At 45.6% G+C, this 6,000-nt stretch overlaps 1 non-coding gene across 1 annotated transcript; it reads right to left on the bottom strand.

The window, feature by feature from the left end:
- Positions 1-4,943: 4,943 nt before the first annotated feature.
- trnaa-cgc (transfer RNA alanine (anticodon CGC)) lies at positions 4,944-5,015 on the bottom strand. The gene has a single exon. It is a non-coding gene; the product is annotated as a tRNA-Ala (tRNA).
- Positions 5,016-6,000: the final 985 nt, after the last annotated feature.

Raw genomic sequence — 6,000 nt, 5'->3', positions numbered from 1 at the left:
AGTTGCACAGCAATATAAGCCATACACATGGGAATAGGAAATAGAGCCGTCTTCAATACCTTTAAGGAAGCATTTGCAGATTTGGCTGTCAAGAACTTTCGGATCTCTTCTTTTCCTTTCGGCTGCTCCCTTTCAGGGGTCGCCACAGCGGATCATGTGCCTCCATCTAACTCTATCCTCTGCATCCTCTTCACTCACACCAACTAACTTCATGTCCTCCCTCACTACATCCATAAATCTCCTCTTTGGTCTTCCTCTAGACCTCCTGCCTGGCAGCTCCAACCTCAGCATCCTTCTACCGATATATTCACAGTTTCTCCTCTGAACATGTCCAAACCACCTCAATCTGGCCTCTCTGACTTTATCTCCAAAACATCTAACATGAGCTGTCCCTCTGATGTACTCATTCCTGATCCTGTCCATCCTCGTCACTCCCAAAGAGAACCTCAACATCTTAAGCTCTGCTACCTCCAGCTCTGCCTCCTGTCTTTTCTTCAGTGCCACTGTCTCTAAGCCGAACAACATTGCTGGTCTCACCACCGTCTTGAACACCTTTCCTTTCATTCTCGCTGATACTCTTTTATCACACAACACACCTGACACTTTTCTCCACCCGTTCCAACCTGCCTGCACTCGCCTCTTCACCTCTTTTCCACACTCACCGTTGCTCTGAACCGTTGACCCTAAGTACTTAAAGTCCTGCACCTTGTTCACCTCTGCTCCCTTTAACCTCATCGTTCCACCTGGGTCCCTCTCATTGACACACATGTATTCCGTCTTGCTGCGGCTAAGCTTCATTCCTCTGTTTTCCAGAGCAGACCTCCACCTCTCTAGATTTTCCTCCACCTGCTCCCTGCTCTCACTACAAATAACAATGTCATCTGCAAACATCATAGTCCAGGGAGATTCTTGTCTAACCTCATCTGTCAGTCTGTCCATCACCAGAGCAAACAAGAAGGGGCTCAAAGCCGATCCTTGATGCAGACCCACCTCCACCTTGAACTCCTCTGTCACACCTACAGCACACCTCACCACTGTCTTACAGCTCTCATACATGTCCTGCACCACTCTAACATACTTCTCTGCCACTCCAGACGTCCTCATACAATACCAGAGCTCCTCTCTCGGCACCCTGTCATACGCTTTTTCTAAATCTACGAAGACACAATGCAACTCCCTATGACCTTCTCTGTACTTCTCCATCAGCGTCCTCAAAGCAAATACTGCATCTGTTGTACTCTTTCTAGGCATGAAACCATATTGCTGTTCACAAATACTCACCTCTGCCCTTAGCCGAGCTTCCACTACTCTTTCCCACAACTTCATTGTGTGACTCATCAGCTTTATTCCTCTGTAGTTGCCACAGCTCTGCACAAACAAACTAGTCAAAAACTCTACTGCCACCTCTCCTAGACACTTCCATACCTCCACAGGTATGTCATCAGGACCAACTGCCTTTCCGCTCTTCATCCTCTTCAATGTCCTCCTCACTTCACTCTTACTAATCTTTGCTACTACCTGCTCCCCACCAGTCACCTCTTCTACTCTTCGTTCCCTTTCATTTTCCTCGTTCATCAACTCTTCAAAGTACTCCTTCCATCTTCCTATCACACTCCTGGCACCTGTCAATACATTTCCATCCTTATCTTTAATCACCCTAACCTGCTGCACATCCTTTCCATCTCTATCTCTTTGTCTGGCCAACCTGTACAAATCCACCTCTCCCTCTTTAGTGTCCAACCTAGCATACAAGTCCTCATATGCTCTTTGTTTGGCCTTTGCCACCTCTATCTTCACCTTACGCTGTATCTCCCTGTACTCCTGTCTACTCTCTTCAGTCCTCTCAGTGTCCCACTTCTTCTTAGCTAACCTCTTTCTCTGTATACACTCCTGAACTTCCTCGTTCCACCACCAAGTCTCCTTGTCCGCTTTCCTCTTTCCAGATGACACACCGAGTACCCTCCTACCTCTCTCCCTGATCAAATTAGCTGTAGTAGTCCAGTCATCTGGAAGCACCTCCAAACCACCCAGATTCTGTCTCAGCTCCTCCCTGAAAACTAAACGACATTCTTCCTTTTTCAACTTCCACCACTTCGTCCTCTGCTCTGCCTTAGTCCTCTTCATCTTCCTCACCACCAGCATCATTTTACACACCACCATCCTGTGTTGTCTGGCTACACTCTCCCCTACCAATGCTTTACAGTCACTGATCTCTTTCAGATTACAACGTCTACACAAGATGTAGTCTACCTGAGTGCTTCTCCCTCCGCTCTTGTACGTCACCCTATGTTCCTGCCTCTTCTGAAAGAAAGTGTTTACTACAGCCATTTCCATCCTCTTTGCAAAGTCAACCACCATCTGACCTTCTGCGTTCCTGTCCTGAACACCAAACCTGCCCATAACAGTCTCATCACCTCTGTTCCCTTCACCTACATGCCCATTGAAATCTGCACCAATGACAACTCTCTCACCTCTGGGGATGATCTGCATCACTTCATCTAACTCAGTCCAGAATTTCTCCTTCTCTTCTAACTCACATCCTACCTGTGGGGCATAACCACTCACAACATTGAACATCACCCCTTCAACTTCCAGCTTCAGACTCATCAACCTGTCTGACACTCTTTTCACCTCTAGAACATTCCTCACAAAATCCTCTTTCAATATAACTCCTACTCCATTTCTTATCCTATCTGACCCATGGTAAAACAACTTGAACCCTGCTCCTAAGCTTTTAGCCTTGCTACCTTTCCACCTGGTCTCCTGGACACACAGTATGTCCACCTTCCTTCTCTGCATCATGTCGATCAACTCCCTAGCCTTCCCTGTCATAGTACCAACATTCAAAGTCCCTACTGTCAGTCCTACATTCTTAGCTTTCCTCTTCTCTCTCTGCCTACGAACACACCTTCCTCCTCTTCTTCTTCGTCTTCGACCAACAGTAGTCCAATTTCCACCGGTACCCTGTAGGTCAACAGCACCGGTGGCGGTCGTTGTTAACCCGGGCCCCGACCGATCCGGTATGGAAGTCTTTGTCACGATTCGCATGTTTGATTTGGCATGTGTTTTACGTCGGATGCCCTTCCTGCCACAACCCTCTGCATTTATCCAGACTTGGGACTGGCACAAGAAGACACTGGCTTGTGCCCCCTTGCGGTTGCATTGACTCTCGGATCTCTACTTGTTCATATAAAGACCCGCCCCAACAGAGTCAGCGGTGTCAGACACCATTGCTGTAGTGGTTTTCATACATCCCCAGGAAGATGATGATCATTAGGAGGCCAAACCTAACGATGGAATGAAGGTCATTTAGAGCCGTGATTGTTTGAAAACAACAACTCTTGACTCTTTTCCTAGCGCATTTAGAGAAGATGCTTACTTTGAGATTTCGAAAGTATCGAAAGACGACACAATTTTCAAATCGCTAAACAGAAGACAACTGCGATGGCCGGGAATCAAAACAAGTTCAACTACTTGGAAGGCAGCTATGCTCACCACTATACCACCATCGCTTCAAAAGCCCTTTTTTTCATTCTCTTAAAAAATCTAATCGATAGAGTATACAGTACAAGTCAGTAAAGCGTCTCAGTCATCCGGGTCTGGAAGTTAAGTCATGTCAAATGGACTTCTTTTTAGTTGAAAGAGTTTCATTAAGTTTCAAAGATAGTTGGCTGTTGTCTGCAGTGTGCTGAATATTGGTTCAGATGCTGCGCTTGTTGCTGAGATTCATTCAGCGTTGACAGTATAGATTTAGTACATTAGCTTCTTTCATGAAACTTATTGCAACTTTAAAACCCGGATGAACCTCAACCTGAATCAGATCCGCTCTCTCACAGGTGAGAAATAAACAGACTGGCATTTTTAAAAGTATGTGGAGATGCCAGGAATTGATCCCAGGGCCTTATACCTGCAACGCATGCCCTCTACCACTGAGCTACATCTCTGATTGCACAGGAATGCAAGCCATACACATGGGAATAGGAAATAGAGCCGTCTTCAATCCCTTTAAAGAAGAATTTGCAGATTTGGCTGTCAAGGACTCTTGGATCCCTACTTGTTCATGTAAAGACCCGCTCCAACAGAGTAAGCAGTGTCAGACACCATTGCTGTAGTGGTTTTCATGCATCCCCAAGAAGATGATGATCATTAGGAGGCCACACCTAACGATGGAATGAAGGTCATTTAGAGCCTTGTAGAGCAATAGTTAGCTGGGGATAGTTGGAAGACAAGCAGGGACAGTCATTAAAACTTTTGCAACTTGAAAACCCAGATGAACCTCAACCTGAATCAGATCCACTCTCTCACAGGTGTCAAATAAACAGACTGTCATTTTTTAAGTACATGGACATGCCAGGAATTGATCCCAGGGTCTGGCATGTAAAGTCATGGCAAATGGACTTCTTTGTAGTTAAAGTAGTCGGCTTGTGCATCCAGTAACATTGCCTTGCAAGCCGTCTTCAATCCCTTTAAAGAAGAATTTGCAGATTTGGCTGTCAAGGACTCTTGGATCCCTACTTGTTCATGTAAAGACCCGCTCCAACAGAGTAAGCAGTGTCAGACACCATTGCTGTAGTGGTTTTCATGCATCCCCAGGAAGATGATGATCATTAGGAGGCCACACCTAACGATGTAATGAAGGTCATTTAGAGCTGTGTAGAGCAATAGTTAGCTGGGGATAGTTGGAAGACAAGCAGGGACAGTCATTAAAACTTTTGCAACTTGAAAACCCGGAAGAACCTCAACCTGAATCAGATCAACTGTCTCACAGGTGTCAAATAAACAGAATTGATCCCAGGGTCATGTCAAATGGACTTCTTTGTAGTTAAAGTAGTCGGCTTGTGCATCCAGTCACATTGCCTTGCAATGGTCATGAAGCAAGCCCAAGTCAGTTTTTTTCCACTCTCAGGTGAGAAACAAAGACACTATCATTTCATTAAAACACTTGGAGATGCCGGGGATTGAACCCGGGGCCTCATACATGCGAAGCATGCGCTCTACCACTGAGCTACATCCCCAGTTGCACAGCAATATAAGCCATACACATGGGAATAGGAAATAGAGCCGTCTTCAATACCTTTAAAGAAGCATTTGCAGATTTGGCTGTCAAGAACTTTCGGATCTCTACTTGTTCATATAAAGACCCGCCCCAACAGAGTCAGCGGTGTCAGACACCATTGCTGTAGTGGTTTTCATATATCCCCAGGAAGATGATGATCATTAGGAGGCCAAACCTAACGATGGAATGAAGGTCATTTAAGCCGTGATTGTTTGAAAACAACACTCTTGACTCTTTTCCTAGCGCATTTAGAGAAGATGCTTACTTTGAGGAGGGCACACCTAACGATGGAATGAAGGTCATTTAGAGCCGTGTAGAGCAATAGTTAGCTGGGGATAGTTGCTCCAACAGAGTAAGCAGTGTCAGAAACCATTGCTGTAGTGGTTTTCATGCATCCCCAGGAAGATGATGATCATTAGGAGGGCACACCTAACGATGGAATGAAGGTCATTTAGAGCCGTGTAGAGCAATAGTTAGCTGGGGATAGTTGGAAGACAAGCAGGGACAGTCATTAAAACTTTTGCAACTTTAAAACCCGGATGAACCTCAACCTGAATCAGATCTGCTCTCTCACAGGTGAGAAATAAACAGACTGGCATTTTTAAAAGTATGTGGAGATGCCAGGAATTGATCCCAGGGCCTTATACCTGCAACGCATGCCCTCTACCACTGAGCTACATCTCTGATTCCACAGGAATGCAAGCCATACACATGGGAATAGGAAATAGAGCCGTCTTCAATCCCTTTAAAGAAGAATTTGCAGATTTGGCTGTCAAGGACTCTTGGATCCCTACTTGTTCATGTAAAGACCCGCTCCAACAGAGTAAGCAGTGTCAGACACCATTGCTGTAGTGGTTTTCATGCATCCCCAGGAAGATGATGATCATTAGGAGGGCACACCTAACGATGGAATGAAGGTCATTTAGAGCCGTGTAGAGCAATAG

Source organism: Channa argus, chromosome 19 (assembly GCF_033026475.1).
Source record: "Channa argus isolate prfri chromosome 19, Channa argus male v1.0, whole genome shotgun sequence".
Classification (NCBI taxonomy): domain Eukaryota; kingdom Metazoa; phylum Chordata; class Actinopteri; order Anabantiformes; family Channidae; genus Channa; species Channa argus.
The sequence above is the reverse complement of the archived record's forward strand: the minus strand, read 5'-3'. Positions and strand labels throughout refer to the sequence as shown.